Below are 15,491 nucleotides of genomic sequence, written 5' to 3'. Positions count from 1 at the left end.
TGAAAAGGATTGGGGGTCCTGCTCAACATAAAATTTTAAGTGAGTCAGCAGTGTGCCCAGCCAGCCAAGAAGGCCAACAGTCCCCTAAAGTGCATCAAGCAATTTATTGCCAGCTGGGTGGGAGAAAGGTTTGTCCCTCTTTGCTCTGCATTGCTACTGCCTCACCTGGAGCACTGGGTGCACTTCTGGGCAATGCAGAACATAAAGAACATCAAACTATGGGAGAGTGTGCACAGGAGGGCACTGGAACTGAGAGATCTGAAGTTCAGAGTTTCACTGGGATTGACTGCTTGTTCAGACTGGGCCCTTCTCACACCCCACATCCTGTGATGAGACACAGGGCACATGTGGGATATGAACTTTAACAGCATCCTTGCACCACATGCAAATGCTTTTCCCAGTGCTTCAGTGTTCCACCACCCATTGCTTTCAACATAGTTTTCAACACCCCATTGTATCTTTTAATTTTACCAGAAGCTGGTGCATGGTAGGGGATATGATAAATCCACTCAATGCCATGAACTTTGGCCCAAGTATTTATTAAGGGAATTTTTGAAATGTGTCCCATTATGAGACTCAGTTCTTTCTGAGGTGTCATGTCTCTATAGGACTTGTTTCTAACAACCCAATATTGTGTTTCTGGCAGTAGCATGGGGTACTGCGTATGTTTCAAGCCACCCAGTGGTTGCTTCCACCATGGTAAGCACAAAACGCTTATCATTATGAGATCCTGGCAAGGTGACATCATTCACCTGTCACTCCTCCCCATATTTATACTTTTGCCTTGGCCTTCCCCCCAGAGAGGCTTCATATTCTTGGCTTGTTTAATTATGGCACATGATTCACAGTCATGAATAACCAGTGCAATAGCATCCATAGTTAAGTCCACCCCTCAGTCTCTAGCCCAATTATATGTTATGTCCATTCCTTGATGGCCTGAGGTCTCATGGAACCATCAAGCTTGAAATAATTCACTCTTGTTCTGCCAGTCCAAGTCTATTTGAGCCACCTCAATTCTGGCAGCTCGACCTACCTGATGGTTGTTTTGTTGTTCTGCAATAGCCCGACTCTTGGGCAAGTGTGCATCCACGTGACACACCTTTACAATCATATCTTTTTTTTGAGCAGTTATGTTTTTCTACAGTTCAGCAGCCCAAATAGGTTTACACCTCCGTTGCCAGTTATTTTGTTCCCACTGCTGTAACAACCCCCATAAGGCATTTGCCACCATCCATGAGTCAGTATAAAGATAAAGCATTGGCCACCTCTCCCGTTCAGCCACATCTAAAGTCAGCTGGACAGCTTTTACCTCTGCAAACTGACTTGATTCTCCTTTACCTTCAGTGGCCTCTGCGACCTGTCGTGTGGGGCTCCAAGCAGCAGCTTTCCATCTCCGATGCTTCCCTACAATATGAAATGATCCATCAGTGAAAAGAGCATATTTCTTTTCATTTTCTGGTAGTTCGATGTATGGTGGGGCCGCTTTAGCACATGACACCTCTTCTCCTGGTGATGTTCCAAACTTTTTATCTTCAGTCCAGTTCATGATCACTTCTAAAATTCCTGGACGATTGAGGTTCCCCATCCGCGCTTATTGTCTAATCAGTGCAATCCACTTGCTCCAGGTGGCATCGGTAGCATGATGGGTGGAGAGAACCTCCCCTTTCAACATCCGGTTCATCATTGACAGTCGAGGTGCCAGAAAGAGCTGCATTTCAGTACCAGCTACTTCGGAAGCAGCCCGAGCCCCCTCATACGCGGCTAAGATCTCCTTCTCAGTTGGAGTGTAGCACTCTTCAGACCCCTTGTACGCTCAGCTCCAGAATCCCAGGGGTCGGCCTTGGGTCCCTCCTGAGGCTCTTTGCCACAAACTCCAAGTGGGACCTTTCTCTCCAGCAGCAGTATAGAGGATGTTCTTTACATCCTGTCCAGTCCGTACTGGCCCCAGGTCCATGGCACAGGCTATCTCCTGTTTAATCTGTTCAAAAGCCTGCTGCTGCTCTGGGCCCTATGCAAAATCATTCTTCTTCTGCATCACCTGATAAAGGGGGCTTACAATGAGGCTGTAGTTTGGAATGTGCATCCTCCAAAAGCCCACTGCACCCAGGAAAGATTGTGTCTCTTTCTTGCTAGTTGGTGGAGACATGGCAGTGATTTTGTCAATCACTGTTGGGATGTGATGACATCCATCCTGCCACTTTATACCTAAGAACTGAATTTCCTGGGCAGGCCCTTTTACTTTGCTTCACTTAATAGCAAAACTGGCTCATAGAAGAATTTGAATTATTTGCTCTCCAGCACAGCAGCACTCAGTGGGGGTGTGACCTCATTCAGGCCACGGTAGTCTACTGTCAGCCTCCATTCTCCACTGGCTTTACGCACTGGACATATGGAGCTGTTAAAAGGTGAGTGAGTTTTACTGATCACTCCCTGATTCTCCAACTGGCGAATCAAATCATGAATGGGGAGCAAGGAATCCCTGTTGGTGCGATACTGCCGTCTGTGCACTGTCTTTGTAGCAATCGGTACCTGCTGCTCTTTTATTTTTACTCGTAGCAGCCTCACAACAGACGGGTCCTCTGACAGGCCAGGCAAAACAGACAGCTGCTTAATGTTGTCCATATCTACAGCAGCGATTCCAAAGGCCCAGTGATACCCCTTAGTATCCTTGAAATGCCCTCTTCTGAGGTAATCAATACCAAGTATGAACGGAAACCCTGGACCACTCACATAGGATGTTTTTTCCAGTCTTTACCAGTGAGGCTTATTTCAGCCTCCAACACAGTCAATTCTTGAGAGATATCCAGAAATATGGATTGATTCTGTCCCTTCATGACTGGAGGGCATTAGGGTGCACTGTGCACCAGTATCCACCAGTGCCTTATATTTTTGTGGTTCTGATGTGCTAGGCCATCAAATCCACACAGTCCAATAAACTCTATTATCCCTTCCACTCCCTTGACTGAGGGCAGGGCCCCTCTATTGGTTACCTGTGATAACTGGAGCAGCCGTACTGGTGGTTGGACTGTTTTTTAGTTCCCTCACCCGTGCTCATAGTACAGGAGTAGGCTGGTCATGCCACTTCCTCATGTCTTCTCTGTGGTCACGTAGGTAACACCACAAGGAAACACACAGTGCAATTTACTGTTGTTCCTTGCTCAATCTGGAAAGCGCTTGTGTCTAATAGCTGAGAATTTTAATGATACACATGAAGGCTTTATGGTCGTTAATTTCTTTACGATCTCTCGCCTTCAACTGAAGCAGCAGCTAGGCCAATTACCAAGTGACACCAAGGAGATGAAGTGGCAAAATGGCGATTTATTGAAACAGACACATCCTTATATAACCTACGCCTTTTTGTCTACACCCACTGTATTACACTAAGATTCTTCCAGAATATGGGGAAGGGCCTGTCACATCACAACAAGCTACCGTCCCAGCTGTCCCAACAGCGAAGCAACCAGGTAACAAGAGATTCATTCTGGTGCCGTGTGAACTCCTTTCTTACGCCTTCGATTTCAGTCATCTTCAGGGGTCGACAAACAGTAACAGAGATTTCCTCCTCATCACTCTCTTCTTCATGACACTTTTCCTTTTTCCTTTCTACGTACTTATCCAGACCTGTCACCTGGATCTTCTGTTGCCTCCTCCTCCACTTCTTTTTTCCGTTCTAGACGTGAGGACACCCATTTCCATTTCTTGCCTTCCACAAGGGCAACTGATATTGTTACTGGTGCCTCCTGTGACTGATCAAAATTGACTTGGGGATTTCCCTTTTTGGCTAGAACCTCAGCTCGGAAATTCTCTCTTTTCGGAACAGTGTTATATAGAGCACGGTAAGCACAAGCCAAGCCCCAAATAAGTCATACCCCCTTAGATCTATCTAGGCTGCGCCATCCCTGACTCAAATACTGGCTTAGTTTCTCGGGATCCCACAGGTGTTCAAGAGTTAAATCCCATGACATTGCGGGCCCCCATGTGTTGGCGAACCTGAAGGCAAAAGTCAGCGTTCTAGGACAAACAACCACACACCAATATAGTTAAATATAGCTGTGTCCATCTATTGCCTGAAGAGCCGTACTTTTATAGCAAACAAACAAGGGTGTTCAAAAATCACACGTACTAATTGGAAGAAAGCTTCTGCAATAAGAACCCTAAAACCCCGCTTCAAAGCCACGAGCCTTTCACTCTTTTGCTAGAGGTGTCCTTGGTTCTCATGCTGTTTATCCTGCTCTGCAGCTGCTGCTCTGTAAAGTGCTTATCTTGATCCATGGCTGCTGCTCTGTAAAATTCTTCTTGTATTACAACAGAATGGCAGTTCCCTGGGGTCTCCAGCACACCCCCAGCCAGCTGGCAAATGCCACTGAGGACCTTTAGGAAAGACATGCCCTGGGTAGTGACAATGTTCACTGGACAACTGTGAGCCCCACAATGGGTCTCGTACCTGTGTGCCATCTTCTGAACACCAGTAGCACGGTGTAGATGCAAGGCCCAGCCAGGCAAAATCAAAACATGCTTCTGGAAGGGGATCCTTTCTGAAGAGTCGTTACACTAATGAGAGGACCACAAACATTCACTCAGCGAACTCCAAATCTCTGTGCCTTTGCAGGCCTAGGGTCTTGTTTGGTTCACAGAGACATGGTGGGTTGATTCTCAGCTCTGTACTGTAGCAAATGGGGTACAGATTCTGCATGACGGATGGGCAAGGAAGAAGAGAAAAGGCTGCTGCCATCCATGAGAGGGCACTGAGCTCTGCCTGGGGATGGCAGAGGAGCCAGCTGAGAACTGATGGAAAGGGCTCAGAGAGGAGAGCGGCAGATTCTGTTCCTTGCTTCCTGATCAGGAAGAACAAGAAGAGGGGACAGGCACTGTATCTGAGTTACAGCTGGGATGGAATTGTTTTCTTCAGACTGTCTGCTGTGGTGCAGTGTTTTGGTTCTAGGAGAAAACCATTGATAACACTCTGATGTTTACAGCTGCTGCTAAGCAGTGTTGTACAGAGCCAAGGCCATGGTCAGTGGAGGGCACATGGAGCTGGGAGGGAACAGAGTGAGGACAGCTGACTGAAAGTGGCCAAAGGGACGTTCTCTATCAGCTGACAGCAAGCAGAAATTGTATTGAAAGTGTTGGGAGTTCATCTCAGTCTCTTCACTGCCCAGGGTCCAGCTGAGCATCAGTCTGGTGGTGCTGAGCAAGTGCTTGTGCATCAGTTGTTACATACAATTCCATATCAACGGATATATAGTGATAACTATTACTCCTCTCTTTTTATCTCTCTTAGTAAACTGTTTTGTTACAACCCAGAAGTTGTACTCTTTTTCCCAGTTCTCATCCCCATCCCACTGGGAATTGGGCAGTGCACAAAGCACTGTGTGCTGCTGAGCCACATGTTGGGTTCAACAACCACTGTCATTTTGGTGCCTGATGTGAGGCTCCAAGGGTTGAGATAGCAGCACATCTGTCCAGAGCGGACAGGGCTTTGTGGGAGCTGGAGAAGTGCAGGCCATGGTGCTGATATGTGTGGATGTGCTCCCTATGTGTGGAGCTTGTTGAGTCTTCTCATGAAGCTTCACTGCACAGCTCCTTACTTGGTGCTTGGATGCTGCATTAGGGTATTTATTTTGCTATGCTGTTTGACCTCAGTTTGTACCACGATAAAATTGGCAGCTGACAAAGTGAAGTTTTGTGCACATTCAGCTCTGCGGTCATCTTTGGGTTTTGGAAGTAATATTGTCCATATGATTAGGAATTACACAATTTACATTGTCGCCTCTGTGAGTCCGGGGGTGTACTGGATATTGTGTTGAGGGACATGGTTTAGTGGAAGCTATAGGTAATAGGTGAACGGTTGGACTGGATGATCTTTTAGGCCTTTTCCAACCTTGGTGATTCTATGAATCTATGATTGAGGTTAAACAATTATTCAGGAATATCACTGAGAGATCTGCCCCAAGGTGAGAAGGCTCTGCATGGCAGGGGGTGTGGGACGGTCTGGGCAGCTGCCTGGAGTGGTGGGCACCCCCAGGGCTTTGGAACATCATCTCCGAGCAACTGCAGGATCCTGATAAACTGGTAGAATATTGGGGGCAGGTCTGCTGTGGCACTGGTAACCCCCAAGAGGCACAAATCACTGCAGTGTGCCAGATCCAGAGAGCTGGATCTGCTGACAGTGCTGCAACCTCTGCAACTCCTGGCACAGACCATGCAGCAGCTCCAAGGTTTTGCTACACGTCCTGCAGTTGCTCCAAGCTCTGGGCAGATCCCTCTGTCACTCCATCCCTCATAATGAGCTCTGCAGTTACTCCTGCTATGGGTCCTGTAGCTGTTCCAAGTATGGTAATAAGAAAATGGTACAAATTCCTCCCAAGGGAGGAAGTACAGCCCTGCGGTGGCTCCAACCCCTCCAATGAGCCCAGTGGCTGCTCCAACATAGTCACAGGTCCTGTGGTGGTTCCAGCTCTGGCAATGAACTCTGAGGTCACTTCAACTCCTGCAACAGCCCGACAGCCACTTCAGCTCCTACAGTGAACCCTGTGGCTGTTAAAACCCCTGCAACTAATCCTGGACTTGCAGACAGATGCGCATAAGGATTAGTTCATATATGTTTGCAACTGCATATGTTGTATATGTGTGAAAATACACTAAATATATTATATATGTATAAATACATTTGTCATAATTATTATCCTTTTCTTTTTCTCTTTGTCTCAACCCATTAACCTTAAACCACAGCACTGCCTTGAGATGCTTACGGATCTCCTTGGGACTATTCAATCTGATCTCGTCACACAGTGAAGAGCACCTGAAGATCTCAAGGTTTTCTCAGGGAGCAGCTCCTGAGGTATATTCCTTACACCAGCTTTGGAAGAGGCCTCCCTCCAGTTCTCTGGTCCTGCTCTAAACTGCCTCTTGTTATGGCAGTGCCAGCAAGGAGACCAGCTCTGACAGGCCTGTTCATATTGCCGGCTACTGACTGCAGCCCTGGATTGCTGCTGTAGAGGCAACAGGACTGTTGTGAGACACACAAGACCTTCAGGACTGCACAAATGAGAGGACTCAAGAGCACTGCAGCACTGGTAAGAGCACATGAATGAAAAGAGCACTTTGTGCTGCTGTCTGTGGCTGTACCTCCCCAAATCCAGGCAAAGTAAGAAGAAAGAAAATCTAAGTAAGTCTATTTTGAAAGCTTTTTAGGTATCTTATAACATATTCAGGGAATCTGGTTCCATGTTTACATGAGTTCTTGGAGTGAGAAAATGGAAATTAGGTAGGAAAGAATTTAAATACATTTTTATTTATAAGTTCAATAACATTTTTTTTTTGCACATTCCTATATCTCACATAATCAAACAGACAAAGATGCATAAAACATAAAGAACCACCACTGGGAATCCTATTGAGGAAGTTGTGCATTTTATTGTAGCTGGAATAGTGCTTATTGCAACACCTTCCTGAAAGCGTGCTTGATCTCCCTGTTCCTCATGCTGTAGATAATAGGGTTTAGTGTTGGAGGAACCACTGCGTACAGAAGTGCCACTGTCAGATCCAGGAGTGGGGAGGAAATGGACGGGGGCTTCAGGTAGGCAAAAGCACCAGTGCTGAGAAACAGGGAGACCACAGCCAGGTGAGGGAGGCACATGGAGAAGGCTTTGTGCCGTCCCTGCTCAGAGGGCATCCTCAGCACAGCCATGAAGATGTGCACATAGGACACAACTATGAAAACAAAGCAACCAAAGCCTAAACTGACACCAAAAAAGAGAAATAAAAATTCCATGAGGTAGGAGCCAGAGCAGGAGAGCTTGAGGATCTGTGGGATTTCACAGAAAAACTGGTTGACAACATTGCCTTGGCAGAGAGGCAGTGAAAACGTACTGGCAGTGTGCAGCAGGGAATTGAGAACCCCAGAGCCCCAGGCAGCTGCTGCCATGGTGGCACAAGCTCTGCTGTCCATCAAGGTCCCGTAGTGCAGGGGCTTGCAGATGGCAACGTAGCGGTCATAGGACATGATGGTGAGAAGGGAATACTCTGCTGAGAGGAAGGAGGAAAAGAAAAAGAGCTGTGCAGCACATCCTGTGTAGGAGATGGCCCTGGTGTCCGAGAGGGCGTTGGCCATGGCTTTGGGGAGAGTGGTGGAGATGCAGCCCAGGTCGAGGAGGGCCAGGTTGAGGAGGAAGAAGTACATGGGGGTGTGCAGGCGGCGGTCGCAGGCTACGGCTGTGCTGATGAGGCCGTTGCCCAGGAGGGCAGCCAGGTAGATGCCCAGGAAGAGCCAGAAGTGCAGGAGCTGCAGCTGCCGCGTGTCTGCCAACGGCAGCAGGAGGAACTCACTGATGGAGCTGCTGTTGGGCATCTGCTGTTGTTGGGCTTGGAGTCCTGCTCAGAGTGCAGAAGATAATGACAAGTCCAGACCATTCTCAGACACACTCCTCCTGCTATAATATGAAATGTTTTTATTCTCTTACAACAGTGTACATTTAGCACCATTACTTGCATTTAATTTCATGTATTTCAGCATTCCTTAAGCAGAAGCAGCATATGGAGCTCTAACCTTCCTTTTATTTTCTTATGCCTTCTCTCTGGATATTTTCATCTGTTTCATGTCTCATATCTTTACCCCAAGTGCTCTTAGAGCCCCCTGCCCGAGCTTCTGTGGCATTCAGTTTCAGTTAGAAAATGCTGCCTGTTTGTGGGATAAGTGAATTATTCATGCCTACAGAAAATGATGATAATTCCATCCTTCGAGAAAGGGGAGACTGAAAGCACATCATGTGTGAGTGTTCACAAAACAAGCAATTGATTGATGAAAAATTCTCCGAACTCTTATTGCCCCTTTTAGATTTCTGACTCCAATCCTTTTTGCCCCAGAACAGGAAATGGAAACCCTCTGCCTTGGCTCTCTTCTTGCAAAGTACCCTCAGAAACCTTCAGTTGTGCAGTGGAGCTGTGATCCCCTGCCCCAGGCAGCAGCTGTGGCAGCACAAGCCCTGCTGGGGGGCTCCTTCCCCCAACACGTCTCCCCGCAGCGCCCTGGGCAGCTCCCCGGGCAGGCTGAGTGCTGAGCCTGGCAGGCGGCAGAGTCCCATACCCGGCACACAGCCCCTGGGGCACAGCAGGGACCCTGCTCTGCAGGACAGCCCTGGGCACCCGCCTGCAGCCCCGGCTGCACAGCCTGCAGCCGTGCTGGGACATGCAGCCCTCAGGGCTGTGATTTCATACTGCAGTATGGAAGCCCTCAGCTGGAGCAGAAGGCTTTTTCCACAGTAAAGAAACATGCACTGCCTGCATCCAGATCTGCTATGGGATATCCCAAATTAAGTTGACCCTCTATGAAAAGCAGCTCATGGTCTGCAGTGAGACTTACCCTGTCATGGTCTGTGAGCAATGCTCCTGCAGAGAGCATGCAGCCTGCTCACACCATACATATCCTGCAAGCTCTCTCCAGTTTCTCTCCTCTCCTTCTGTCACCTGCAGGCTGTGCTGTGCACAAGAGCTGCTCCTGGGCACAGCTGTCTCTCTGCAGCTCTGCCCACTTTTATGAGCTCCCTGTGTCCCAGGAGCCTGGACAGGCAAGCAGCAGATTATGTCATTTTTATCTTTCCGACTTGTCTCCCCTGACATGTCCCTGGGTCCTCATAGCCAACAGCTCCTGAAAGACAACAGCATCATGACTGTGCTTTGAAATTCGCTCAATTAACCACCACATGTCCAGTGGTCAGTGACTGATTGGAGACATATGGGGAGTGCTCCCAGAGATCGTTTGATGAAACAATAAGGGCAACCAGACAAGGAAGGCAAGGTTTGGACTTTCCCTGTGCAGGGCAGTGATCCAGCTGAGGCAGTGCAGGAGTCTCATCCCTTGACAGAAATCCTGGAGCTGAAATGGGATTCAGCTCCGTACACACCCACAGGATCTGGGATTCCTCTGGTTCAGTTCAGAAGTGCACAAGGAGTTGCCTGCATGTGAGCTCCTGCTCTGAGTCCTCGGCCCTTCAGCTGGGAGGCAGCTGCTCACACACAGACACTGGGTGATGCCCAAGGTGCCTGGGCTGCTCCTGATGTGTGCCAGTGCTTGTAAACCATGTGGGAATTCCCTGAGATAGACACCTCCTTCCTGGGCATCAGCCGAGGGCCAGAGAGGGGATAGCACTGGCTGTCTGGTGAATTCACTCACAGCTGCAAGTGCAGCACAGGGCCTTCAGGAAAGCCATGCCCATGGTGTGACCATGTTGCTGTGTCAACTCCAAGGCCCACGATCGGTCTAATGTTTGTGTGCCACCTTCTGCACACTGATACCATAGATTAGCTATCCAGTCAGGCTATGTCCAGTGATGCTTTCCAATTAGGATGTTTACTTCTGTGGTTTTGCACTAATGCAAACACCAACACACAAGAAGCTAGAAATCTTGATAGAGCTGCAGGCCTGAGCTCCTGTTTGGACCATGGGGACATAGTTTAATGGCTTCCACAACTGCACTGTAGCACAAGGGGGATACCGAGTCTTTAGGATGGATGGGCGAGGAGATAAAGAAGGGTGAATGCCCTCTGTGAGAGTGCACTGAGCTCTGCCTGGGGATGGAAGAGCAGACAGGTCAGAGCTAATGGAAATGGCAAACAGAGGAGACCATCAGTGTCTTTTCCTGTCTTCCTGATCAGGGAGAGTAAATGGAAGGTGCCCTCTGCAGACAGATGGGAATCTGATGTTGTCTGTCCCTTGTCCCATTTGGTGGCCTTTGTCACTCCATTATCTGCGGCAGGGACAGCACAGCAGGGCATGTGGCATCCAGCAGATCCCTGGAGAGCACAGATGGCAGCTTCTTGAACAAGCAGTGGAGGAACCAAAGAGGAGAGGTGCTCTGCTGGATCTCATACTCTCCGGCATGGAAGGACTTGTGGGAACTGCGAAGGTGAAAGGGGCATCAGGCCACGTGCAAGATGCAAATGTATCTCTTTTTATTTATTTTGAGGCTGTAAGCTTAATAGTTGATCATAAATGTCAATAAAACTGAAACAAATAATTGAAAACAAAGATGGAAATCATTGAAATTGTGTTAACCCTTCTCAACATGAAAAATTCTCATGAGTCTTGTTCCATTTTAAGTTGTAAATATGAATCTTTGAGGTGATTTGATGTCTTTTTTTTTCTTTTACTGAAACTACAATGTTTTCCAGAACTGTGTTCGCTGGACACAAATGTCTTCAGATTCAGAGACACAGACAGCGGTGCCAGTGCCAATGCCCTGTGACTATAGCCCGGTGCCCAGCACTACTCTTCCCTGCTGCCTATTTGATGTGTCTCATCCTCCAAGTTTTTTCAGCTCTCCTAAGTAAATGGCCATGGTTAAGGGCATGTTTTCAGCAGGCCATTTGGGCACACACTACTCCCACTGCCCTCCAGATTTCTCCATCCCTTGCTCTTTGTTCAGTCAGATACCTCCCAATTATCTGTCTGATTTCTGACTTTCAGGGGGATTACTGGAATTTGTTCCATCTCCCCAAATTCTGAGAATCAGTGAGAATGTGTTAACCCGTCTCAATGTGTGAAATACTCAGAAGTCCTGATCAATTTTAAGTTTATACCTCTCAACTACCTGGCTGATCTATCCCAGGGAGATTACTGGAATTTGCTCTATCTACCAGAGTCTGATGGCCTCTGTTGTCAACTACTTCACTGTGATTAATCTATCCTATCCTACCTCAGAATAAATCATTTCTTTTAAAAGTATTCCATATGAAAGACAAACTTCAATAGATGCAGCTTGAACATGGCATGCAGTTGATCACTGTGTTTTACTGTTCATTCAATTGCATCACCTTTCTTTCCATTTGCTGGCCAGATAAAAAAGAGAAATCTTTCCTTTTCCATGTGTAGCTGGTTCTCTGAGGAAAGCCAGTGGGAGTTGGTGCAAAGCAGTTTTAACACTGAGCGGATGAATGCAGAGGAGAAGAGTGATGTGAAGAAAAGTGATGCAAGTCCCATAGGTCCATTGTGAGCAGAAATTGGGTGGGGAGGTTGAGAAGGACCTTTGTCAACACAGTAACAGTACAGAACTCATTGGGACAACCTGGATTGGTATCAGTTGCACAGTGCTGCTTTAATGTCTTCTTTAAACCCAACTATAAATAAAAAGACAATAAATTTATACTGGATTCTTTAAGCTCTCTCCAGATATCCCTCCTTTTTGCTGAACAAGTTCTGATAACCTGAAGAAGATAACAAGATGGCATAAGGCACAGGAGATTCTTTAGGTTATAATGGTCCCAGGGTGCATTTGATGCTGAGTTCATCAGCCTCCAGTGCAGAGAGAAGTTTGCACAAGGTGCTCAACAAGACAAAGTCAGAAGTAACAGTGAAGTTTCTTGGAGTATTAATGGGCCCGCTGAGGAACATTACCAAGTAAGCTTCCCAAGGGACTTGTTAGAGAAGATAACTGGAAGCCATGACTACAGGCAGGCAAAGGCACTGGCATGCTAAGAAACCTCTCCTTTGCCTTACAAAGCAGACAGGTCAAGCCCTGATTGCAAGACCAGTGGTAGAGAGGTCCTGTATCTCATGTTGGCTCCGGGCATTTCCAGGGGCAATGGGTTGGAATTTTGTATGATGTTAAATGAAAGACATGGGGACAGAAGATCCCAGGCTCTACATGTGGTGCAAGGACGCTGTGAGGTTCATGTCCCATATGAGACCTATGTTTCATTGCAGGATGTGAGCAGGGATGTAAGAAGGGCCCAGTCTGAACAAGCAGCCAATCCCTGTGAAACTCTGAACTTCAGATCTCTCGGTTTCAGTGCCCTCCTTTGCACATTCTCCCAGAGTTTGAAGTCCTTTATGTTCTGTGGTGCCCAGAACATAGTGAGGCAGTAGCAATGCAAAGCAGAGGGATGATCCTTTCCCTCACCCAGCTGGCAATAAGTTGCTTCATGCACTCCAGGGGACTGTTGTCTTTCCTGGCTGCCTTGGCACACTGCTGACTCACATTCAGTGTGATGCTGACCAGCACCCCAACCCTTTCCAGTCAGAATCCTCTCCAGTGTCCCATATCCAGTCAGTGTGTATGTCCAGCATTGCCCCTACCCAGGTGCACAATCAGGCACTTGTTCTTGTTATACTTTATGCACTTGGTGCTTAGTACCAACTGGTACCCAGTTCTCTGACTTGTCCACATCTCTCTGCAAGTCCTCTCCACCCTCAGTCAAGGCAACAGCACCTCCTCATCTGGTCTCATCAGCAAACTTGCTCAGAACGTCTTCTAGTCCTGCATTCAAGTCATCTGCATAAACACGAAAGGAAAGTGGCCCCAAAATGGAACCCTGGGGACCAGGGACATCTACCAGCCTGATGGAACCCACTGACTATAATCCTTTGGGACTGACCTACTGGCCAACTGCTCACCCACCACATTGTGTTTCTGTCTAGCCATATGCAGAACATTCTGTCCAGAAGGTTGTTGTGAGAAACAGTATCAAAATCTCCACTGAAATCCTCAAGGATTACATCAACTGGCTTCCCTTGGTCAACTAAACGGATAACTGTGTCACAAAATGAGCTTAAATTAAACAGGACCTTCGCCTCACAAACTTGGGTTGGCTGCGACCAATGACAGAATTGTCCTTCAGCTGTTTTTCCATAACTCCCACCATCATTTTCTCCATAATTTTACCAGGCTCTGGACTGACAGATCCATAATTGCCCATGTCATCTTTCTTGCTCTTCCTTACAATGAGACAACATTTGCCAGCTTCCTGTCAGCTGGCATGACCCTAGACTTCTATAGATGCAATTGAAATTGCATCTATAGATTGATTATAGATTGAGAATTGAGAGCCCAGAGCACACTAAGTTTTCATCATTGAAAGAAAGTAGATGTGCCATAGCTTTGCAATGCCTTGAACTCCAGAGTATGCCACAGATGGAGCAGAGGGGAAGATTTGCCTCTTCTGTAGTGAACTCATTCTTTTGGTAAGCAGAATAACACTACCTGATACATGGGGACTGTGTCTCTGCTCTGCTCTGCTCAGCTCACAGGGCAGCGGTCTGGCAGGGTGTTGCTCTCATGTCAATGCAGGTAAACTCACTTTAATCCTTTTTCCTCTGTAAATGCTTCCTCTATTTCTATGCTCAGATACACTTCCACATTCCCACAAGTACACTTTCATATATCATTAACAATTACACTTTCTTATACCATCAAAACAGTTTGTCAAACAATACAGTTCTTCAGTTCACATAAACTCCCTTAATACAGTCTGTATTCTTCAGTTATAAACACTGTGCCAAAGAACCAGCACTGATTGAACCACCTCCCTCACACACTTCCTCACAAGCAGTACATAGTATTACATAAATGGGTTGACACTCATTGGTCGGGTGGAATGTACACCTCTCCTCAGGACAATCTTACTAATCTACAGAGTACAAACTCCTGTCTTCTTACATACAAGCAGAAAGTACTTATGAGTGGACAGACAACACAGTCTTTCACTTTGTCCGTGTCTGGCCATTTCCCTCACAGGAGGAAGGAAACATGGATCGGGACTCGGCACTCACCCTGCAGCTGTTCTGTGTCTCACTCACACCACACTCACTCTGACATTTAGTTCAAAAACCATGGTTTATTCATACTACACAATGCTGACAACGTTTTCTAGCTGGAATCTTAATAACACTCATTCTCTGGTCGACCAGTTGATGTTTTTCCCAGAGTCGGCTTGACACACGGTACCAAACACTTAAAGCAGATGATAATATTGAACATACAACCTATAAGCCCCATGATTACACCTTGGAGAACCCAGGCTACCATTTGACAGGCTATCCACTATATCCCATACCTGTAGGAGAGACCAACCTAGGTCCCTCCTATTGTCAACCACCTGGGAGAGAGTACTTGTTCTTGTTTCCATTCATATGACATACAGTTCCCTTTCATAGGAACTCACCCAAGGAGTCTTCCTACCCCAGCTGGCAACCAAAGCCATGAGCTCACCTCCCTGGGAGCAGCACGTATGGCTGTAAACTGTGTAGGATGTCTCCTCAAGACATATGGGCTCCACTTACCATACACATACCTGGTCCACCTATGGGTGGTCCTTGTCTGTCCCTGCAGTGATCAGGTGAGGAAGGGAGTCCTTCAGAGAAATCTCAGGGTGCGCCAAAAGTGTCTCCCTCTCAGCTGGTCCTGCAGCGAACAGAGCTGGTCCCACCTGGGCCGCCAAATTGACTGCAGGAATTGAACTCTATAACCTCTATAACTGATACAGTCTCCCATGACATCCTTATAACAAAGTTGAGGAAGTATGGGATAGGTGATTGGACAGTGAAGTGGGTCGAGAATTGGCTGACTGGCAGAGTGCAGAGTGTTGTCGTTGCCGGTGCAGTGTCTGGCTGAGGGCCTGTAACGAGCGGCATCCCCCAGGGGTCTGTGCTCAGTCCGGTCTTGTTCAACATCTTCATCAATGACCACCCTCAGCAAGTTTGCTGATGACACGAAGTT

This window comes from Coturnix japonica, chromosome 29 (assembly GCF_054131305.1).
Source record: "Coturnix japonica strain WE chromosome 29, WE-NBRP24, whole genome shotgun sequence".
Taxonomy (NCBI): domain Eukaryota; kingdom Metazoa; phylum Chordata; class Aves; order Galliformes; family Phasianidae; genus Coturnix; species Coturnix japonica.
This window is presented reverse-complemented; position numbering follows the sequence as displayed.